At 41.3% G+C, this 24,559-nt stretch overlaps 1 long non-coding RNA gene across 2 annotated transcripts; it reads right to left on the bottom strand.

The window, feature by feature from the left end:
* Positions 1 to 234: 234 nt before the first annotated feature.
* On the bottom strand, positions 235 to 23,074 carry LOC136771871 (uncharacterized). 2 transcript variants are annotated; one of them, XR_010822387.1, is made up of 3 exons: positions 22,968 to 23,074; positions 20,533 to 20,722; positions 235 to 1,718 (listed from the first exon to the last, which is right to left on the bottom strand). It is a non-coding gene; the product is annotated as an uncharacterized LOC136771871 (long non-coding RNA). The 2 variants fall into 2 exon arrangements; XR_010822386.1 differs by lacking the exon at positions 235 to 1,718 and adding an exon at positions 9,086 to 9,455.
* Positions 23,075 to 24,559: the final 1,485 nt, after the last annotated feature.

The raw sequence follows: 24,559 nt of genomic DNA, 5'->3' as shown, positions 1-24,559 counted from the left end.
CATTTAATTATTAATAATAACATCAACAACAACAACAACAACAACAACAACAACAACAATAATAATAATAATAATAATAATAATAATAATAATAATAATCACCCCATATTCTAATTTAATTGAGCAGTGATTTGAAAATTAAGCAATCAAGATATTGACCAATAGTCTATGGTGAAACTGTATCTTACTCTTTTATACTTTTGAAATGTGTTTGATTGCCATTTTTTCCCATTTACTTTATACGAATCGTATTTTAATAAAATGCATCATCCCAAATCACCCCATATTCTAATTTAATTGAGCAGTGATTTGAAAATTAAGCAATCAAGATATTGACCAATAGTCTATGGTGAAACTGTATCTTACTCTTTTATACTTTTGAAATGTGTTTGATTGCCATTTTTTCCCATTTACTTTATACGAATCGTGTTTAAAAAAAGTCTTAAAACTTTACAAGGTATACAGTTCAACGATTTTGACATTATTACAATTTCTCAAACACCAGTAAAAAGTACACTTCAGTTTTGCATGTTCGTGTGTTACAACTGATAATGTAATAACTCTACAATAACGTAATACATTGCAGTTTATAACGTAATATATGTCCCAATAAGGAAAAAAAAATTCCCTACTGAAAACGTAATTACTTTTTACCGATGCGTTATCTGCATGATTAAAACATTTTTTTAGGATAACGTAATAATTATATTATATTATACCGTTAATGTCATAACGCTCAAAAATGAGAACGCAACTGACATCCATTTGCATTTGTATGTATTATCTAATGTGCTACACATGAAAAGAGATGAATACAGTATTTAAAAGGTGTTTGTTCATTATTTCAAATATAATTGTGCATTACATGAAGGAATGCTTTGGCGATTATTATTCTTTGCCTTTAATGAAAACTCAGTTTACAACTGCCAACCATTTACATCTTAGTTAGTTACTGTTAGTTAGTTAATGTACTGTAGATATGTTATTATTGTATGTATTATAAAAAATATTATTATTATGATTGTATTTATTTTCATTTTGACATGTCAGAAATAGATGGCAGTTAGGTGCTCATTGCTGAGTGTAATTACATTATCGGTATAATGTTATCCTACTAAAAAAATGTAATCATGCCGGTAACGTAAAACATGCTAATAACAAAATAACGTATTATGGTATTGGTACAGAAAAGTATTACGTTATCAGTAAAGGTATGATATTATCAGTATTATTACATTATAAACTTCAACTTGTTACATTATTGTAGAGTTTTATCGGTTTTAACATACATCTTAAAAAATATTACAATTATTATTAATCATAAATCAAAATATTGCAGTTCATTAAGTCAAAATAGACGTCTCATGTTCAAAGAAAGTGCTTTCCAATTGAATTTTGAAACATCTGAAATATATTATGAAGCAGTGATAATGTTGGGCAAAAGGAGTTTAATTTATTTTAACACAGACCTGATTTTGTCATGTACGGTGGGGTGAGTATTAAATATTGTCATGTTTTCAACCAGCTCATGTCTGCTCCGGTCTGTCCCGCTGCAGGCGTCGCTCTCCGGGGGAGCCTCGCTATAGCGGCCGTGGTGAGAGCCGTCAGACCCGGGGACACCGTCACCCTGCCCTGCGACATCACACTCCAGCACGAAACCATGTGGTTTATACAGCCTGATGACACACCGCCGCTTCTGGGCATTTCAGTAATGAAAACTGCAGGAAACAAGATTAATCCTATAAGCTTTGTGGGAGACGTAGACCCGCGCTACAGCCCTGAGCTGAACTCCTCCAGCCGCTCCGTCAGCCTGAGGATCCGCAACATCAGCGACGCGGACCTGGCGCTGTACTACTGCGCTGGGAAAGAAGGAGGGAGAATCACTGTGGGCACCGGGACCAGACTCGTCTATGAGGGCGAGAGAGACATCAGCCTGCACAGCTGCGGTAAGAGAGGACAGGGACGGGACGGACAGAGGGGGTAAAGGACAGGGACGGGACGGGCTGCGGGGATAGAGGACAGGGACGGGACGGGCTGCGGGGATAGAGGACACGGACGGGACGGGCTGAGGGGATAGAGGACAGGGATGGGATGGACTGCAGGGGTAGAGGACAGGGACAGGACGGGCTGAGGGGGTAGAGGACACGGACGGGACGGGCTGAGGGGATAGAGGACAGGGATGGGATGGACTGAGGGGGTAGAGGACGGGGACGGGACGGGCTGAGGGCATAGAGGACAGGAACGGGACGGACAGAGGGGGTAAAGGACAGGGACGAGACGGGCTGCGGGGACAGAGTACAGGGATGGGACGCACTGAGGGGATAGTGGACAGGGACAGGACGGGATGCAGACAGCTGGCATGTTTTTGAACTGCTCCACAGTGCAAACAACACATTATTACTCAACCTAATGGTGAAGGATTTTCTTTTCAGCATGTTTATAATAACTCGTTATAAACTGTCAGACTCACTTGTGAATATTACCGGCACAACCTATAATTGTATATCCTGCTTGCACAAATCCCTTCAGCTATGACACGTACAACTGATCACTTTACACACAGTTTCAGCATGGGAATCATAATGTTTTTTTGTCTACATATATTAATGATCACCTGTGTAATTGTATGTAGTCTATTTATTTTCCCAGAGGAAAGTCGCAATATCACCCAGAGCCCCGGTGAGACGAGCTGCCTGCTGCCGCTCTGGGTGACTCCGGTCTCGGCTCTGCTCTGCGCGCTGCTCGCCTCCACCTGTGTCTACAGCCTCGGCCACAGACAAGGCAAGAGCGCGTTACTATATCTATCCTACTGCAGGACATTTATACATCCTAAGTCAACATATGTTATCAACAACGAGAACACGATCTATTGCTGTAGCCTGTACATTGTCATGAACTTATTTATTTGTCTGTTAGTGGTTTGGATTTTGTTCACATGCAACTTGTTTCAGATTTTAGGTTTGTTTTCTTGAGCTCATAACAGGATGAGCGGCTGTCAGACTACGCCACCCTGTTGATTTGCTTAAGGGGTCAGGGTCCCCTAAATTCACTTCTGTAATGCCTTCCACAGGATCTTTTTACCAGTTTATTGGGCACAGAAATTTAATATTGGAGTCTATATTTTCATATAAAGACTATATTTAAAAGAGATAGATGTTTCCAGTAACAATTATCACATTCATGAAGATACAATCAATAAAACACAGACAAGAGCCCAACAATTAAAAGAGTCTTATACTCACAGTCACACAGAAGTGGAGTGCAGGAAAATAAATTACTAGCACACTCCAACTAAAGGCTCCCTTTTGCGTGTGTCTTTAAAAATCCCTTTCTCCATAACACCAGTCAAATATATGTTTTTTGTATTTAAATATCTCCTTAATAGTTTCTTCATTTTAGGCACTGCACTGCACTGCACAATCTCTCCAGGACTCATCAAATGTTGTTTCTTAATTAATGTGATGTCTGATCATCTTTTTTGGTGAATAAAGTTTCCAACAACTTGGAAGGCCCCGGCAATTGGTGTACTGAAGGGAGAAAAGAGGACTGTGCTCAGGTATTAACTCGTTCAAATTGAAACAAAATGCTACACCTAACTGTCAAAATATAGAAATAAAACAATAATAAATAGCTCCTAAAACTAATCAACAACTTTTCTTTTTTTTTTCACAAAGAAAGCCCAACAACTATACCTAATGGTTGTTATTATTATTATTAGTATCATATATTAGTACAATAATAATAATAATAATAATAATAATAATAATAATAATGTGTTTCACAGGAGGAAGACAGAGGGTTGAAGTCTGCTGCATTACAGATACATAACAATCCAAAACACGCCAAGAAAGAAGAAACAATAGTTTTTTACGTACTCCGGGGTTTACCCCAGTAGAAACAAGTAAAAGTTTGAATGCTGTATATTGCACTCTTTTGAATACAAGACAAAACAGCCCCTGTGTTGTGTTTAGCTTGGGCATACCACTTGCTGAATGAAAACAAGAATTAATGCGATCGGTTTTATAATTGTGTTAGACCTCTTCATGAATGCCATAGCAAAGGCTGTTACAATACCGATACATCAAGTTAACTAACGAGAGGATGGGTATCAGTGTCGTTGCATTTTTAACATTCAAAACCAAATAGATAAATAATGGGCGACCTGTAGATCTGGTTGGATGAAGTTGTTCGAGGTGTAGCGCAGTCATACAAACTCATTATGCGTGTGACGGTGTGTGTGTGATTGTGAAGGGGACGAGGCGCAGTATCTGTGTGCTGTTGAAGGCCCACGGCCAAAAGGTACGGTACGCCGCTGGTTATCACACTAGCTGTAACTATATGTCAAGTCCAATAAATGCATGAAATATATATTTGACAATCTATCCTTTGTGCCTTTTGTCACTTTTGTAAGAGATCACAACATTTTGCGACACCAAACACACACAATGAAAAACATACAATGCTACTTTCAAGTTACAAATTCGTAGTAAACAAAATGCAGTGCATTGTTATCAATATTCAAGTAATTAAGTAAATCCGACATGAAAAGTTAAGTTTCGTTTCTTTGGCAGACAACCAGTCAGGTTATTTGTGACTTCGACAAAGGCCGATTCCAGCCTGGGCTTGGTTTGAGAACAGAGCTGAGGTTCCCCTGGAGGGGACTTCTCTCTGACCCTCCACCCCACCTGCTTCTCTGATGAAGATGTCTACAAGTGCTACGGGATTCAGAGTGACAGCAAAGAGGAGGAAGCCCATCTGCAGGTGTCAGATCAGAGCCGCTTTGTTTGCTGTGAATGTGTTGGCGGCTGTGCTGTCTAAAGACTTGGTGTTCCCAGCAGTGAGGTCTGCTCCCCTTGTCGGACCAAACAGTGTCCCCAAGACTTTATAAGACTTTAAAATATTGTACCATTGCAGCGCCTTTAAGGTTTGTATTCGTAAAGAGGTTAATGCCAATTGATTTCCGACAATTTCCCACTTTTAATGGCAGACCATCCTCTCTGTCTGACCAGTGTGAGTGTCGCTCTGCTGGGGGGGTGTTGAGCAAAGGCCTGCACTGGTCTGTGAAGCAGGAATGGGTCCAGGTTATTATAACTGTCCTGTGCTTTCATATGGATCTGTTCTATATCAGCGTTTTATCAAAAGTATTGTGTCGTGCCTCTCTCTCTGTGTCTGTGGTAGAGTTTGCTGTGTAGAGGAAGGGTGGGACAGTATTTAAAAACAAATCAGACATTACAGCTTGCTGTCTCTCTCTCTTTCTCTCTCTCACTCTCTGTCTGTCTGTCTGTCTGTCTGTCTGTCTCCCCCCCAGGTTCTCACTCACCAATTTGCAATGCGATGTCTTCACTGATGGTCATAGTGATCGCAGGCTTGTGTTTTTGGTACAACAAAAGAAGCACCAATGAGAATGGACTCCAGCCAGCTCCTGACAAGGCCTCAGCACTGATCGCCAGTGGTCACCCCCCCGCCACACAGAGAGGCGGAGCTGAGGGGGCTGCAGATGATTATTTTTAAATGATTGTTGTCCATTTCATATCTGTTCCTTTCTCCCCTTCACACAGTTCCCCCTACTGTCCAAATACTGTATACTGTGTATATTTGATTACATATGTAGAGAATGTCACCTATATTTATGATATAAGATTAATACATTTTAATTTGTAATAAATTATTTAAATAAACTTAAGACCATGTTCCGTTGTTGTTATTTTATTATTAGGTATACATGTATACCACACACATCATGCTAGTCCCTGTCTCATCTTGCGTGATTTTTTTAGATGAATTATAAATGCTTCCAAGAACAGCACTGCATTAATCAACAAACAAGGGTATCCATATTCATCAGTATAAACAGATGTGTAGAGCTGCAATGCTTATTGGCAAGATAATGCACCGAGTCTTAAATGTGAACACCTGTCATTATACCTTGTTCTTTTTAGACTGAATGGGCGTTCATAAATCGTATGCTTGATAATTAAACTGAAACAATGTTATTGCCCATTTAACGATAGCTGTAACACAATAATTATTATAAGGAAAAATAACGCAGATATGTAGTATTAACACAATACCTTTAGTTTTATGTGGAAAATTACTTGTACCAAAATTAAACAATAATTCTCAACATAATTGTGGGAATGTATTTGTTTATTGTCAACGCAACAGAATAAAGCAGTTGTCTTTATAATTGACAAGCTGTTGGCTCTAAAAGTCTCAGTAAAGGTAAACATAACATGATATTGAGTGAAAATGTTACTGATCAGTACACAGCACCTCATATGTGTTCATCTTTCTAACAATACCTGACTGGCGACCTAGTCTACTCAAAAATTGATAACAACAGTATCAACAGTGTGTATTTTCACTCACTAATAAGTATCTATGTAATGCATGCATATGAAACTACATTCAAGAGGACAGAAATGCAGCACAAGCTCCCACTTGTGCCCTCCAACTCCAACCCCACTACTGCCCCAACTGTAGAAAACCTTCTCATTAGCCCCTTTGGCCCAGAGACCTGCAGACGGCATCCTGTCTGCACAGAGACGGTAGCTCTGAGCTGTGCGGTCAGGGCAGGGCCACCCCAGTGGCTCTGAGACACTGCAGTCTGAGCTGAGGTGTTCAAATACACACTGTGGTCACGGGCTGTTCAATAACAGCAGCTCAGGACTGCACACTCGGGCTCAACCACAGAGCTGTTCGGCAGGTAGGCCTATCTATCTGTGAGACATCCAACAGTGCAGCTCAGATATCAACTCCTATTAAACCAAACAGCAGCTGTAGGAACAAAGATGTTAGTCCCCCCTTTATTGATTTATCTTTTTTTTGGGGGGGCTACCTGTTCCATTTAATTTTACTCACATTATATTTCAATTATAATTCAAGAGGGGCACTTTAAAATCTCATTAGTTATACTTTAATACTAATTAAATAATACTGATACAAATATTTACAATTTAGTTTTCCTATATGAAGTGGAAGGTATTCGCATCCTTGATTTGAGGCAATGTTGACCTGTTTAGCTCAACAAATATAATGAATTAAACCTATTTATCCAGGTACATCTTTTCAGAGCTTGCCAAACACCAAACGAGCCCTGAGAGAAACACTACAGAATGAGAAGACATATCTCCCTGTGCATGACAGGTCTGAATGATACAGAACTCTACTTAAGAGATATAGCATTGCTTGGCATTTCTGTTGAGGAGTCACTGTACATATTAATGACCATGCTTAAGGTGTAAAAAAGCGTTCATACTCTACACACAATTTGAGTTAATACTAGAGTTAAGAGTTAAGTCAGTGTAGAATCCCCCATTTCAAAACACTTCCTGTGTTCAAATGAACATAGGCCCCTATGAATATATACATATATATGAATAGGCCTACTTTGCTGCCAATCACTTTATTCGCAGCTGTGATGCAGTTTATTGGTCAGTATAAAGTAAAGGCTGTCAGCTGTGCATCGCGCCAACAGTCGAGTGATGTCAGTTGTCGTTTTCACACCTACAAGCCCCTGACATGGAAACTCTTCGCAGCAGATTTATCCTGCTCTTCTGTCTCTGTGAGTAGAAAGGCCCCTGTTTCTCAGTAAATGTGCTGTGTTTCAGAGAATGTCTTAACGGACAGGTTGGGTTGTGATGCGTGACTGTGTTGTTTTGGTATGCTTATTGCTTTTTAATTGATAATTGTGCATATGCGTATTTATGCATTCATTTCTAATTATATTCTCCCCACAAAAGTTTAATTCCACAAATTTGCTAAATCTTCGCAAACATTCTCGGCTGAATTAAAACAGCATAATCTGCAAATCGGTAGTTTCACTCCTAAAATCCTTTTCTCAGGACTCTGGACTCCCCAAGTGGGGGACACTGCTGCTGTCCCCTTCAGCAAAGTACTGTACCTACATGGGGCCAGTTAAAACCCAATGGTTAATTTAATTATTAATAATAACATCAACAACAACAACAACAACAACAATAATAATAATAATAATAATAATAATAATAATAATAATAATAATAATAATAATAATAATAATAATAATAATAAGTGATTTATTTTAATAAAATGCATCATCCCAAATCACCCCATATTCTAATTTAATTGAGCAGTGATTTGAAAATTAAGCAATCAAGATATTGACCAATAGTCTATGGTGAAACTGTATCTTACTCTTTTATACTTTTGAAATGTGTTTGATTGCCATTTTTTCCCATTTACTTTATACGAATCGTGTTTAAAAAAAGTACACTTCAGTTTTGCATGTTCGTGTGTTACAACTGATAATGTAATAACTCTACAATAACGTAATACATTGCAGTTTATAACGTAATATATGTCCCAATAAGGAAAAAAAAATTCCCTACTGAAAACGTAATTACTTTTTACCGATGCGTTATCTGCATGATTAAAACATTTTTTTAGGATAACGTAATAATTATATTATATTATACCGTTAATGTCATAGCGCTCAAAAATGAGAACGCAACTGACATCCATTTGCATTTGTATGTATTATCTAATGTGCTACACATGAAAAGAGATGAATACAGTATTTAAAAGGTGTTTGTTCATTATTTCAAATATAATTGTGCATTACATGAAGGAATGCTTTGGCGATTATTATTCTTTGCCTTTAATGAAAACTCAGTTTACAACTGCCAACCATTTACATCCTAGTTAGTTACTGTTAGTTAATTAATGTACTGTAGATATGTTATTATTTTATGTATTATAAAAAATATTATTATTATGATTGTATTTATTTTCATTTTGACATGTCAGAAATAGATGGCAGTTAGGTGCTCATTGCTGAGTGTAATTACATTATCGGTATAATGTTATCCTACTAAAAAAATGTAATCATGCCGGTAACGTAAAACATGCTAATAACAAAATAATGTATTATGGTATTGGTACAGAAAATTATTACGTTATCAGTAAATGTATGATGCTATCAGTATTATTACATTATAAACTTCAACTTGTTACATTATTGTAGAGTTTTATCGGTTTTAACATACATCTTAAAAAATATTACAATTATTATTAATCATAAATCAAAATATTGCAGTTCATTAAGTCAAAATAGACATCTCATGTTCAAAGAAAGTGCTTTCCAATTGAATTTTGAAACATCTGAAATATATTATGAAGCAGTGATAATGTTGGGCAAAAGGAGTTTAATTTATTTTAACATAGACCTGATTTTGTCATGTACGGTGGGGTGAGTATTAAATATTGTAAATTTTTCAACCAGCTCATGTCTGCTCCGGTCTGTCCCGCTGCAGGCGTCGCTCTCCGGGGGAGCCTCGCTATAGCGGCCGTGGTGAGAGCCGTCAGACCCGGGGACACCGTCACCCTGCCCTGCGACATCACACTCCAGCACGAAACCATGTGGTTTATACAGCCTGATGACACACCGCTGCTTCTGGGCATTTCAGTAATGAAAACTGCAGGAAACAAGATTAATCCTATAAGCTTTGTGGGAGACCTAGACCCGCGCTACAGCCCTGAGCTGAACTCCTCCAGCCGCTCCATCAGCCTGAGGATCCGCAACATCAGCGACGCGGACCTGGCGCTGTACTACTGCGCTGGGAAAGAAGGAGGGAGAATCACTGTGGGTACTGGGACCAGACTCGTCTATGAGGGCGAGAGAGACATCAGCCTGCACAGCTGCGGTAAGAGAGGACAGGGACGGGACGGACAGAGGGGGTAAAGGACAGGGACGGGACGGGCTGCGGGGATAGAGGACACGGACGGGACGGGCTGAGGGGGTAAAGGACAGGGACGGGACGGACAGAGGGGGTAAAGGACACGGACGGGACGGGCTGCCGGGATAGAGGACAGGGACAGGACAGGCTGAGGGCATAGAGGACAGGGACGGGACGGGCTGAGGGCATAGAGGACAGGAACGGGACAGACAGAGGGGGTAAAGGACAGGGACGAGACGGGCTGCGGGGACAGAGTACAGGGATGGGACGCACTGAGGGGATAGTGGACAGGGACAGGACATATATTAATGATCACCTGTGTAATTGTATGTAGTCTATTTATTTTCCCAGAGGAGAGTCGCAATATCACCCAGAGCCCCGGTGAGACGAGCTGCCTGCTGCCGCTCTGGGTGACTCCGGTCTCGGCTCTGCTCTGCGCGCTGCTCGCCTCCACCTGTGTCTACAGCCTCGGCCACAGACAAGGCAAGAGCGCGTTACTATATCTATCCTACTGCAGGACATTTATACATCCTAAGTCAACATATGTTATCAACAACGAGAACACGATCTATTGCTGTAGCCTGTACATTGTCATGAACTTATTTATTTGACTGTTAGTGGTTTGGATTTTGTTCACATGCAGCTTGTTTCAGATAGTTTGTTTTCTTGAGCTCATAACAGGATGAGCCGCTGTCAGACTACGCCACCCTGTTGATTTGCTTAAGGGGTCAGGGTCCCCTAAATTCGCTCTGTAATGCCTTCCACAGGATCTTTTTACCATTTTAGTGGGCACAGAAATGTAATATTGAAGTCTATATTTTCACAAACAGACTATTTTTTAAAGAGGCTGATGTTTACAGTAACAATTATCACATTCATGTAAATACAATCAGTAAAATGCAGAGAAGAGCCCAACAATTAAAAGAGTCTTATAATCACAGTCACACAGAAGTGAATAAATTACTAGCACACTCTAAATAAAGGTTCCCTTTTGTGTGTTTATATAAAAATCCAATTTCTCCATAACACCAGTCAAATATATATTTTTTGTATCTCCTTAATAGTTTCTTCATTTTAGGCACTGCACTGCACTGCACAATCACTCCAGGATTTGTCAAATGTTTCTTCTAAATTAATCTGATGTCTGATTATCTTTTTTTGTGAAAAAAGTTTCCAACCACTCTGAAGGCCCCGGGAAGAGGTGTACTGGAGGAAGAAATGAGGACTGTACTCAGGTATTAACTCTTTCACTGTGAAACAAAACGCTACACCTTACCGTCAAAATATGGAAATAAATCAATAATAAATAGCTCCTAAAACTAATCAACAACTTTTCTTTGAGAAAGAAAGCCCAACTACAATACCTAATGGTTGTTATTATTAGTAGTTAATTAATTATTAATAATAATAATGTTTTTTACAGGATGAAGACAGAGGCTTGAATTCTGCTACATTACAAATACATAACAATCCAAAACACGCCAAGAAAAAAGAAACAATAGTTTTTTACGTACTCCGGGGTTTAGCCCAGTAGAAACAAGTTTGAATGCTGTATATTGCACTCTTTTTAATACAATATAATACAGCCCCTGTGTTGTGTTTAGCTTGGGCATACCACTTGCTGAATGAAAACAAGAATAAATGCGATCTGTTTTATAATTGTGTTAGACCTCTTCCTGAATGGCATAGCAATGTCTATTACAATACCGATACATCAAGTTAACTAACGAGAGGATGGGTATCAGTGTCGTTGCATTTTTAACATTCAAAACCAAATTGATAAAAAATGGACGACCTGTAGATCTGGTTGTATCTGTGTGCTGTTGAAGGCCCATGGCCGAAAGGTACGGTACACCGCTGGTTATCACACTAGCTGTAACTATATGTTGAGTCCACTAAGTGCATGAAATATATATTTGACAATCTGTTCTTTGTGCCTTTTGTCACTGTTGTCAGAGATCACAACATTTTGCAACACCAAACACAAACAACAACAAAAATACAATGCTACTTCCAAGTTACAAATTCGTAGTACAAACAATGCAGCGCATTGTTATCAATATTCAGATAATTAAGTAAATCTGACATGAAAAGTTAAACAGGAAAGTTTTCTGGCACAAATTATCGTAGTCAGGTATTCATACTTCTTGATGCATTGGGCTCAAAAACGAGTTAATGTCTGCCTTTCACTCTCTGCTCACACACTCATTTTACTCTGTCAGACCACATCTTACAGCCAGCAACCCAGCCTTTCAAACCAATTCTCAAAAACCAACACTACTTCTACACAGGAGAAAGGTAGCCTACAATTCAGCCTTGAATACTGTATACTGTAGTAGCCTGAGATATACTATAGTATACTTTTATACTGTAGTAACGTGATATACTATAGTACACTATTGAATAGTGTAGTAACTTGTAATATACTACAGTACTACAGTTCTACAACAAATACTATGGTACAGTGTTGTATACTATAGTATACTGTATTACTTTGTGATGTATTATCGATATTACTACAGTACAACAAATACTATAATACACTGTTTTATACCATATTACACTTGTATACTATAGTTTACTGTAGTAATTTGTTATATAATAATAGTACACTGTAGTATATTGTAGTATCTGGTACTTACTACAGTACTACATGTACACGTAAACATACTTTCACATGCAGTCAAAGTTTCTCCAAGAGCTTTAGCATTCCAGTTTTAATTGTATGTTAAATAATAAACTGACCGCCAAGGGGAGACATTAGCTCGTTTAATGCCCCCAAAGTCAAAAGTGGAGAATTCTCATTCCAGTGCCGGAGCTGGACCAGGATGACCTGAAACAAGACTAAACCTGATTTTTGGTGATTGTTGGTTACGAAGCTGAAACGAGATTGGCTGAAGTTGTGGAGGCTCCCTCTGTTGAAGCCTTGCCCAGAGCTCATATGGGAACTCAAATTTTGTAGGCCTACTTGGTGTTGGGAATAAGAAATGTGTCATGGGGCTGCTCTAAAGAATCAGAAAGAATCACTACACTTTGGATATATTTTCCTTATTTGACTGATTTTGGATACTAAAGGATTTGTGATTAAACAGACAGCAACAGTGCAATCGTTATGGGGACAATTTCCACATTCTGCTTAATTCAGCTGTAGAAGGAAAACTCGTTATCAGTGGTGTGTGATAAGTTCACCTCCACTCACTAGAGGACAGTAGTTTCCATTCTCTTTAACGTGTCCATCGTCTCTTGTGTCTCATCCGCAGCCCTCCTCCTGCAGCTGTCAGAGTTGCGCGATTCTGCGCAGATTCTCAGTGGATGGGGCTTAGTGACGTCAGGAAGCAGCCCGCGAAGAGCACATCTCTGAATTTCTGCGCAGAACCGAGCAAAACTGCGCAGAGCTGCTGGTATCTGTGCTGCGGGACCGCGAACGTATTGTTATTGTGGCCTTGTTTGCATCCTTCCTATGTCTTGTAGTTTAGTAAATATTTTGGGAGAGCAAATTAATGCACTGCTAAACGAGCACAGCAGCTGCAGGGAGAAGAGGAACAAAAATGGCGGCATCTCTCCGCTTTTCTGGGATAAAGGCCCGTGTGTGCGGGGGGCCGAGCCGCCGCTGCGCTCTCCTGTCCAGCCACAGCAGGGGAGCCCAGCCTGGGGGGTCAGATCTGCGCTTTACTCTGACTTTGAGTCTTTCTGTGTAAAAGTTCCGATTTGAGTAACTACCCTGGATAAGAGCTGGATCCGGATTATGAATCAATTAAATACTAATGGTGTCCTCGGACTAAACTGTACAGCTGAGCGCAAACAAGTAAGTATTTATTTATTTTGGGTCTATGTGTGTGTAATAACCGTGGCAACCCAAGACATCTCTATTCGCTGGTTGGTGTCCACGCCCGTCGATGAACTAGAAAGAGAAAATAAAGTTTCATTCGGTCGAACTGGGATAACAGAGGAATGCCCTGGCAGTCGACGTCACAATCGGCTGGGAGAAGGAGGGTTTTCCCTGTCCCTCTCTATCTAAGCAGATGGGGTAGAGATTTTAATCTTTGTATTATAAGAGTTTGCATTTGTATATTTAGTTATTGTATATCTACTGCGAGGTCTTAGGGAAGCGACCGTGTACCGAACAGGAAAATGAGCCAATGATTATCCATCGGCTAGCAAGTAAATGTGCATTTATTTTGCACCCTTTAATAATAATGACATTAATATTATAATGTCCGTGGCAAGCTAAGCAAAACAGTTTTAGTATTTATGCGCTCAGTAATAACCGTGTGATGCCCTGGCCTCGGTCTTCACCCACCGCCAGGGAATAGGCCATCCACAGTGAACAACTTTAAGAAGAACTAGTATGGGACATGCTTTAAGCTAAGTTGATCATCAATTGATTGTTATTTAAGGGACGACGTGTATAAGGCCAGCTGCTGAAAACGGTCCTTAAGTGTGAAGTGGCCACCGAGCTTCTCTCGTTAACTCGGTTCCGACTTAAACCCTATCCCTATCCCTATCCCTACACCGCATGCAACAGGAGAGGCCCCTCAAGGCTGACTTGCCTGTATAATGACCCCGCACGCAGCACGAGGGAGTGGGTGGGGGGCTCCCACATCTCAAAACGTCCCATGTGCAATGAATATGAATTAACGGAGCTTTTGAAGAAACGTTTACAAACGTGTCCACATTAATTTCCCAAATTTCCCAAACGTCATGTACGTGAAGTTAATTGCACCATTACAACAGCTCGGTCGTGAAAAGGGCCACATCATGCCTGAAACAATTACATGTGGTTAACTTTGGTTTAACCCAAAACTAATATGCGATGCACTACATATGCACAACATTACCAGAGAGAGAGATGGAGGTTTGGTTAGGTTTGAGCTGAGATGTGAATGCATCCAGAAGGAGTTGGCAAAAGATGGGGAGAGAGGTGTGGGGGTGTTAGCAGTTAAAATCATAATCCTTATCTGTGTATTTAAAACGAGTCCACTGTTTGGGGAATGTTCTCCTTCAGAGTCTTTTAGTTTTTGTACAAACTTCAATAAGGTCAGCTGACAGCCCTCCACTCACAATCCTGTCCTCTCTCTGTAGGTCTGGCAGCTCAGTGGACCAGGTTGTGATGTGCTGGGTATGTCTGTGTTTGCTGTTTTCCCTGGGTAAGTTGTGCAGCTTTTCTCAGTTACAGTTGCAGTAGTCAAGGCAGAATTGATATGCCAGGGTAGGCAGCCCTGGACCTGGAGAGCCTCAGTCCTGCTCTGTTTGTAGGGCTCTCTCTCTCTCTCCCTCTCTCTCTCTATCTCTCTCTCTCTGTCAGTGGTGACTGAACAGCTGCAACACAGTTTTGGTTATTGTGTGTGTGTGTATATGTGTGTGTGTGTATATATATATATATATATATATATATATATATATATATACACACCGATCAACCATAACATTATGACCACCTGCCTAATATTGTGTAGGTCCCCCTTTTGCCGCCAAAACAGCCCTGACCAGTCGAGGCATGGACTCCACTAGACCTCTGAAGGTGTGCTGTGGTATCTGGCACCAAGACGTTAGCAGCAGATCCTTTAAGTCCTGTAAGGTGAGAGGTGGGGCCTCCATGGATCGGACTTGTTTGTCCAGCACATCCCACAGATGCTCAATTGGATTGAGATCTGGGGAATTTGGAGGCCAAGTCAATACCTTGAACTCATGATTCATCAGACCAGGCCACCTTCTTCCATTGCTCTGTGGTCCAGTTCTGATGCTCACGTGCCCATTGTAGGCGCTTTCGGCAGTGGACAGGGGTCAGCATGGGCACCCTGACTGGTCTGCGGCTACGCAGCCCCATACGCAACAAACTGCGACGCACTGTGTGTTCTGACACCTTTCTGTCAGAACCAGCATTCGCTTTTTCAGCAATTTGAGCTACAGTAGCTCATCTGTTGGATCGGACCACACGGGCCAGCCTTCGCTCCCCACGTGCATCAATGAGCCTTGGCCGCCCATGACCCTGTCGCCGGTTCACCGCTTTTCCTTCCTTGTACACTTTTGACAGGTACTGACCACTGCAGACCGGGAACACCCCACAAGAGCTGCAGTTTTGCAGATGCTCTGACCCAGTTGTCTAGCCATCACAATTTGGCCCTTGTCAAAGTCGCTCAGATCCTTACACTTGCCCATTTTTCCTGCTTCTAACATATCAGCTTTGAGGACAAAATGTTCACTTGCTGCCTAATATATCCTACCCACTGACAGGTGCCATGATAACTAGATTATCAGTGTTACTCACTTCACCTGTCAGGGGTCATAATGTTATGGTTGATCGGTGTGTATATACACTCACCTAAAGGATTATTAGGAACACCTGTTCAATTTCTCATTAATGCAATTATCTAACCAACCAATCACATGGCAGTTGCTTCAATGCATTTAGGGGTGTGGTCCTGATCAAGACAATCTCCTGAACTCCAAACTGAATGTCTGAATGGGAAAGAAAGGTGATTTAAGCAATTTTGAGCGTGGCATGGTTGTTGGTGCCAGACGGGCCGGTCTGAGTATTTCACAATCTGCTCAGTTACTGGGATTTTCACGCACAACCATTTCTAGGGTTTACAAAAAATGGTGTGAAAAGGGAAAAACATCCAGTATGCGGCAGTCCTGTGGGCGAAAATGCCTTGTTGATGCTAGAGGTCAGAGGAGAATGGGCCGACTGATTCAAGCTGATAGAAGAGCAACTTTGACTGAAATAACCACTCGTTACAACCGAGGTATGCAACAAAGCATTTGTGAAGCCACAACACGTACAACCTTGAGGCAGATGGGCTACAACAGCAGAAGACCCCACCGGGTACCACTCATCTCCACTACAAATAGGAAAAAGAGGCTACAATTTGCACAAGCTCACCAAAATTGGACAGTTGAAGACTGGAAAAATGTTGCCTGGTCTGATGAGTCTCGATTTCTGTTGAGACATTCAGATGGTAGAGTCAGAATTTGGCCTAAACAGAATGAGAACATGGATCCATCATGCCTTGTTACCACTGTGCAGGCTGGTGGTGGTGGTGTAATGGTGTGGGGGATGTTTTCTTGGCACACTTTAGGCCCCTTAGAGCCAATTGGGCATCGTTTAAATGCCACAGCCTACCTGAGCATTGTTTCTGACCATGTCCATCCCTTTATGACCACCATGTACCCATCCTCTGATGGCTACTTCCAGCAGGATAATGCACCATGTCACAAAGGTCGAATCATTTCAAATTGGTTTCTTGAACATGACAATGAGTTCACTGTACTAAACTGGCCCCCACAGTTACCAGATCTCAACCCAAAAGAGCATCTTTGGGATGTGGTACCCAGCATACCAGAGCAGAGTGTCAGTGCAGGCTGGATCTTTGCTCCTGAGGGGGGTGACAGACCGAGATGAGGGAGAATACACTGTGTGGGTTGAGGGGCAGGATGACAGCTCAACAAGCTACACCCTGAATGTCCGAGGTGGGGCACCGCAGACATTAATTTCCTGAACAGACCGCCTTCTCAGTACTGCTTTAGTTATTTATATGTGTGCTTATGTTAAGGATTTTGTCAAACTGGAACTGCCTCCCTAAAGTGAAGTTCCCCTTTAAAGTCTTCCTGGAGGTAAATGACTACTCTATGTAACTTGTGGTTCCTAGTAGTAGTAGTAGTAGTAGTAGTAGTAGTAGTAGTAGTAGTAGTAGTAGGACAGTAGTTAGATGTCACGTTTGGCACTTGTTGTCCGTCTCCCTTAGATACTGAACTAACAGATGTTTACTTTACCGATTTTACATTGTAAACGTGTTTCTTTCCACAGAATACAACAGAACCACGATTAAGGCACCAGGAGAGAATCTGACAATTCCTCTCCACTCCCAGAGTCTTGCTGAGCAGCTCAGAGCGCCCTGGCCCTGGGTACGAGCACAGAGTGTCAGTGCGGGGTGAGACTCTGACCCTGTGCTCACTCACAGCAGCTGACCAGGGAAACTACACAGTGAGGGCCTCCAGCACCAACCGCAGCATCGGGACTGTCACTGTGACCATGCAAAAAGTCTCCACCACCAAAAGTAAGAAACGGAGTGATGTGTGGAAACAAGTATTTCTGACTCTCTGCCGTTCTCTCTCTGTATATCAGTGTTATTATATTGCTCTTGATATCCTGCAGCGTCCAGCAGTCCTGAGGTAAATTATAATTACAAATGTTTTGCTGTTTTTCTGACTCTGAATTACAGTTACATTCCCTTCAATGACTATTATACTTGGAGATTAGAACAGAAGAGAAAGTAATATTAACATTATGAGCACTGACAGGTGGTGAATAACACTGATCATCTCGTTATCATGGCACCTGTCAGTGGATGGGATATATTAGGCAGCAAGTGAACATTTTGTCCTCAAAGTTGATATGTTAGAAGCAGGAAAAATGGGCAGCGTAAGGATCTGAGCGACTTTGACAAGGGCCACATTGTGATGGCTAGACGACTGGGTCAGAGCATCTCCAAAACTGCAGCTCTTGTGGGGTGTTCCCGGTCTGCAGTGGTCAGTACCTATCAAAAGTGGTCCAAGGAAGGAAAAGCGGTGAACCGGCGACAGGGTCATGGGCGGCCAAGGCTCATTGATACACGTGGGGAGCGAAGGCTGGCCCGTGTGGTCCGATCCAACAGACGAGCTACTGTAGCTCAAATTGTTGAAAAAGTGAATGCTGGTTCTGTTAGAAAGGTGTCAGAACACACAGTGCATCGCAGTTTGTTGCGTATGGGGCTGCGTAGCCGCAGACCAGTTAGGGTGCCCATGCTGACCCCTGTCCATGGCCGAAAGCGCCTACAATGGGCACGTGAGCATCAGAACTGGACCACATAGCAATGGAAGAAGGTGGCCTGGTCTGATGAATCACGTTTTGATTTACATCAAGTGGATGGCCGGGTGCGTGTGCGTCGCTTACCTGAAGAACACATGGCACCAGGATGCACTATGGGAAGAAGGCAAGCTGGTGTGATGCTTTGGGCAATGTTCTGCTGGGAAACCTTGGATCCTGCCATTCATGTGAATGTTACTTTGACACGTAGCACCTACCTAAGCATTGTTGCAGACCATGTACACCCTTTCATGGACACGGTATTCCCTGATGGCACTGGCCTCTTTAAGCAGGATAATGCGCCCTGCCACAAAGCAAAAATGGTTCAGGAATGGTTTGAGGAACACAAAAACGAGTTCAAGGTAATGACTTGGCCTCCAAATTATTAGGCAGGTGGTCATAATGTTATGACTGATCGGTGTATATGTATATTGTAATGCTAGTGACCCAACAGATTTATCCTGCGGAGGGTTTTGTTTGGATTTTGAAATCTTGAGCATGGCAGCAGGTCAACTGTAATCGTCCAGTGCAGTGCAGTCAGTCAGTGCCTTCTCTCGATCTGTGTTTCTCTCTTCTCACATAATATATTAACACACACACTCTCTCTCCTCTACTCTCCCCTCTCTCTCTGTTCATTTCTTTCTACAGGTTCTGGGAATTTAAAACAAATGCCTAAACATCGTGGCCGTTACGGATTCTATGCTGCACTATGCTGTGCTGCTCTCATTGCCTTCACCCTCGTGGCCCTGAAAATCAAATGAGCTAAACTGTGAAAGGAGTCGTTTAAAGCATCGGACCAAGGAGAAGACTTGAAAACATGATGCTTAAATAATAAAGAAAAATGGAGCACTAGGGCTGTGCCGGTGACAGATTTTTAAAGATATACTGTTGAAGAATTTACCGCAGTGACCGGTATTATTCCGAAATCTTTAAGAAGTAGGAAGAATTCAAATAAAAATAAATAAAAATAAATTTTCTTTTAACATCCCCAACTAAACCTACGCCTGTGCACGGGGGCATTTCGTTTCTATCGCGGCTGCAGGTTATTAAGCACAACTTTATTAAAAAATAAATAAAAATGCCGATATTGACAATAAATTATATTTCACCACAATGAGGCAGTGTACCTTTTACCAACACAGCCCTAGTAATCTATTAGTTTGGGATACCAGTGTGTATTGGGAAGGGATTGCTGACAGAAGGGTTGCTGGAAGTAATTGAAAACTGCTGGGCCCTACTCCTAGTAAATCTTTTTTATTGTATAGATTATGTATAGTTTCCTTTTAATACATTTACATTACTTTCAATCTGAGTTGTCTTTTTCTTAAAGTGTTGCTTTAAATGGTCTGCAGCGCAGAACCAGAACATTTTTGTTTAAAGCAGGTCTCTCAAACGAGGCGCTGTCTCTTCTGGACATTGTGCAACCCAGGTCACAGTGACTGAATTGGTCTGATCAGCTGACTGACTGAATTAATGTAATGTAAATCCACACACTGCATATGACAACGCATCTTGAATCAAAACTATAGGACTTCATGTTTTTCAAAATTATGTGGGGCTGAATGTTTTTTCTTGTTTTGGATAAAGGTGTCAGCAGCAAAGTTACATCAACATATAATAACAGATAAAAAAAAACGATTAATTGGGTGGGGGCCGGATTCAGAATGTCCTGGTGGGCTGGCCTTGGAGATCTCATGCACATAAAATAATTAAACACGTAAAATTGCATTGTTTCAAATGCAGAGATGTAGTGAACCATTTAAAAGGACGACTGTAAACGGCACATTTTCTGTAAACACAAACACAATATTACACCTGCAATTCTTAATTACAATTAACACAGAACTCCTTTGTAGAGGAGATATCTCTAAAAATGTTGTCAAATGTGGGAGAACTAAAGAACACATTTGTTCTGCTCATTAAAAGCCACCAGTATTCTACAGTGCGTACATGTGTACATGCCCTCATCACCTGGAGTGTCTGTGGGCAGCATCAGAGTGTCGGCCCGTGCTGTGAATCTCCAGTCGTACACGGGGCCAGGAGAGCCTGTTGATTGATGGGGATTCACCAGCTCTCCGGAACAGCACCATCACTGCGTCTCCGCCGTACAGTGGGAGAGAGAAGGCGTCTCTGGTCCTCAGAGTCAGGTGTTCTTCATGGGCTGGAACAGAGGAAGTGCACTGTGTGAAACCCCACGCATTGCACACAGGAGGCCATGAGCAGAATAGCTTTCACAACTGCTACAAAAACAAGACGCCAACATATGGTTGTAGTTAAAAAATGATTTCCATGTTCAGCAGCATCTTGTGTTTCTTTAAGTGCACAGTGCTATGAAGACAGTGATCACCAAGAAGCTGCAAGTATATTGCAACCAAGTAAAAGTTGCCATTGGAAGTTTGTTGAGCTTGGTGTGATGCTTCCCTCTAGAGACACTTTGTGTGTAGACTGAGCCCTCATGACCTGCAGACGCACCACAGCCGGAACACGCAGTACATACATGACACACTGATGACATTTTCTCAGACCTCTCCAGCACTCTCTCTCTCTCTCTCTCTCTCACACACACACACACACACATACACACACCCCCACACTCTCTCTCTCTAACACACTCCTTCCAAGACCTAGAAACTAAAGGTCAAGACCAAAAGCAAAATGCCATGTAGTTGGAGGGTTATTGTAATGTTTTGTCGGGGATGACTACCCCCTTGCGACGCCCCTGGTCAGGGTTAATACGATGCATCCGCTCAAACACACAGAAACTAAACCACAAAGTCTGTTTCATATCGTGAAAGCTGTCATGGATGAGCAGTGTAAGATATTCTCTCTGATCTTCCTCGTCGGTGAGCAGACCTTATTTTGCTTATTTTTATTTTCCAATTATTTCATAAAAGTTATGCATAATATAATAGCACCATTGAATGATAGCCATACCACTTATTATAAGCAATTATATATATAAATTAACGGTGACGTATTTTAGATCTGGGGTCCTCAGGCTTGGAGCGGTGGAACTTCCACTTTCATACCGGAAAACAATACGACGAAATATACACCTAAATGTGCGTTTTACTCAATTGTAAAGGTCACCCTAAATGTCATGCCAGCGGATAGGACAGGTTGCACCGAAGTGTAAAGCATAGATGAAATTGGTGAAAAGCTTATTCTGTCAAAACATGAAGCTGCGCGTCGCAGCGCATGGACATAGTTCTCAGGTTGGTATATGCTGCATTTACGTGTCCGTTTTTTATTTGAACGCCCTCCCATATTACTTTTGTATAGTCTACTTGTAACTGACGCTGTGCCGATCAATTGAGATCAGCGGAGACAATGATTGTTTTAAGGAGCGGCTTGCAGGGTTGATAGATTGGGGGGAAATCAGAGCCATGCATTAAAATATGAAGCCTGCCCTCGAACAGTGATGAAGGACCGCTGGCCAGTAATTCTGGGTTGTGTAGTTCAGTGCCTCCCGGCTGTGCTCTCTTCAGTTGTGTGTTGTGTACGGTGCTAGGCGAATTTGTGTGTATTAGGTGAGCTGGACGTTGCAGTTTACACTAAAGCGCAAAATAAAACGATTCCTGAGTTCGCTTTACACTGAAGAAAAAGTATGTCTAAGGTTTACCCCAAAAAATGAGGCAACAATTTGCAATCAATGTTTGTGTTTAAATTTAACGCCATGTACTGTTTTTAAATTTAGCCACATAAACTAAGTAAAATTTACTGAGTTTTAGCAATCACAAAGTATATCAGGTATGGTTTTCTTAATTGTACATAGTTTCTTAGTAAATTTTACCAAAATGCCTCACACACTGCAATCATTTAACAATTATGCTAAAAAGGGCAGTCACAAAGTCCTCAATGTGTTTCAGACTATGGTAAACCCATCACCAAGACCTAGAACATTTCAGCCACAAATTAAACACTGGCATTTGCTACCAAAGACATTTTTTTCAAAAGGATAGACTGGAAAATGTTAACCCTAACCGTCAAGTTTCCTCACAAAGGTTTGCGTGAGAGGAACTGCAGTGATTCTTGTGAATTCATCCGCCATCTATAGTAAAATGGCAAGAACATGAAAACAACCTTCCAAATGATGCTGACAACAATCTGAAACGTCAGTTTTTATCGTAAAATGTTTGTAACTGGACTAAAACAAACAAATAATAAAATCCATATAAATGACTAATGCTGATCCCCGATCTTATTTCACGCTCAAAAATACCTCAGAGGTTTGGCTAAAAACAACTTGTTAACTGCCAGTTCTAATGGCTAACGCAGGTAGCGTTGCTATTTAAGTTAAATAAAATAATCGAACCCGAGTTATGTCAGGGAGTTCTAATCGAACATTATATTGACAACACAATTCTATTACAGTATAAGTTGATTGTGGTGAAAAAAGATCTTACTTCATAAATCCAGGGCACAGCAGAATGTGTTGTCCTCCTTGAACAGTCGGCGCCCGTGTCTCTGGCACATTAGACCGAGACGAGCGTTAACTGCGTCCGTCGCTGATGCCAGGCGCCAATGCTAATCTTCTGGCTTTACCTGCGTTTCTGCTTAGTTAAATTTTATTGCGAAATTACAATTAATATTTAACTAATCTTCTGAAGCATAATTACAAATCTTATTTATGAGGTTAAAGTGTGAACTAAACACAATATTATCAAGTACAAAGGAGAACCAATTGTTTTTATGTAGAATTTACACCAACCATGTATATAATAATTACTGACCCTATAAATAATTTTTTTCAGTGTATAAATCACTGTATAAGTCAGTTATTTTGCCATAACAAATAGTATGTGCCAACACCCACAAATAAACACAACTTTACTGTATCGCATATAGTAAATGCTATGGATTTGTCTCTCGATTCACCTAAATAATTCTGCCACTATATGTATATTTAATAGTAATCACCATAAATTGAAAATTATACAATTATAGGGCCGATAGATATTTAATTAATAAAACAGTAATTACTAAAAACATGTTTGTAACTCTACTGGCAAAGGCTTGTATAGGAGACATGAATCATGATGCTCATCACAATATTGACGTGAGTTCCTCTGTTCAGTTAAAACTCACCCAAATAATAATCACTTCTGCACTATTATTTTTATCTATAGCATTTTTCCAATCAATCCACAATAGCTGTGTCCCACCTGAGCAGGTTGGGTGTGTATATGGCTGTTGTCCTGTTTCATAACATGCATCTCTGTCTGTCATGTGTGCAGACTGTGTGTCCTTCACCGCTGCCACCAGGCAGACAGCGGTGTGGCCCGGGGACACGGCCAGCCTGCCCTGCAGCCTGCGCTTCCAGCACGAAACCATGTGGTTCGTGCAGCGCGGCGAGGCCCTGTCTCTGGTCATTTTGGCGAATAAGAAACCACATGTACAGCTGGGCGATCATTTCAAATACGTCAAAAGGGCTGAGGGTCGCTTCTCTCTGGTGCTGAACTCCTCCAGCCACTCTGTCAACCTGAGGATCGAGAACGTCAGCCTCGCCGACCTGGGGCTGTACTACTGCTGCGAGAGGACGCAGGGGGTCATCGAAGTGGGCACGGGTATCAGACTGGTCTCTACGGGTAAGAAAAACACACATTGAACAGGAAAGCCCCTGTATCCTGCAGGTTTTCCTATATATACTGCACTGAAGGAGGGGTGATCAGGAACTGTGGAGGTAATAACACCTGGGCTGATGGAGAAGCTTTATATTGCTGCAGACAATGTTTATACTTTTGACCTTGACGGTTTTTAATGTGTTTATTTCAAGAAGTGGCTAAAAGTTACCCTGGTTTAATTGCAGTGGTGAATTTTCCAATTAATAAATCTGTCTGTCTGGCTTGAAACACCCTCATAGCAATAATAATAAATAAAACACAAGTCACGATTTCTCCAGACCCAGGGTTCGACACTGTACTTGGAATATACAGAAGCTAGAAACGTCCACCCTGAAGAATAGAGTGGCCTTGCCCTGGCTTACACTGCACTTTAG

This window comes from Amia ocellicauda, chromosome 15 (assembly GCF_036373705.1).
Source record: "Amia ocellicauda isolate fAmiCal2 chromosome 15, fAmiCal2.hap1, whole genome shotgun sequence".
NCBI lineage: Eukaryota > Metazoa > Chordata > Actinopteri > Amiiformes > Amiidae > Amia > Amia ocellicauda.
This window is presented reverse-complemented; position numbering and strand designations above follow the sequence as displayed.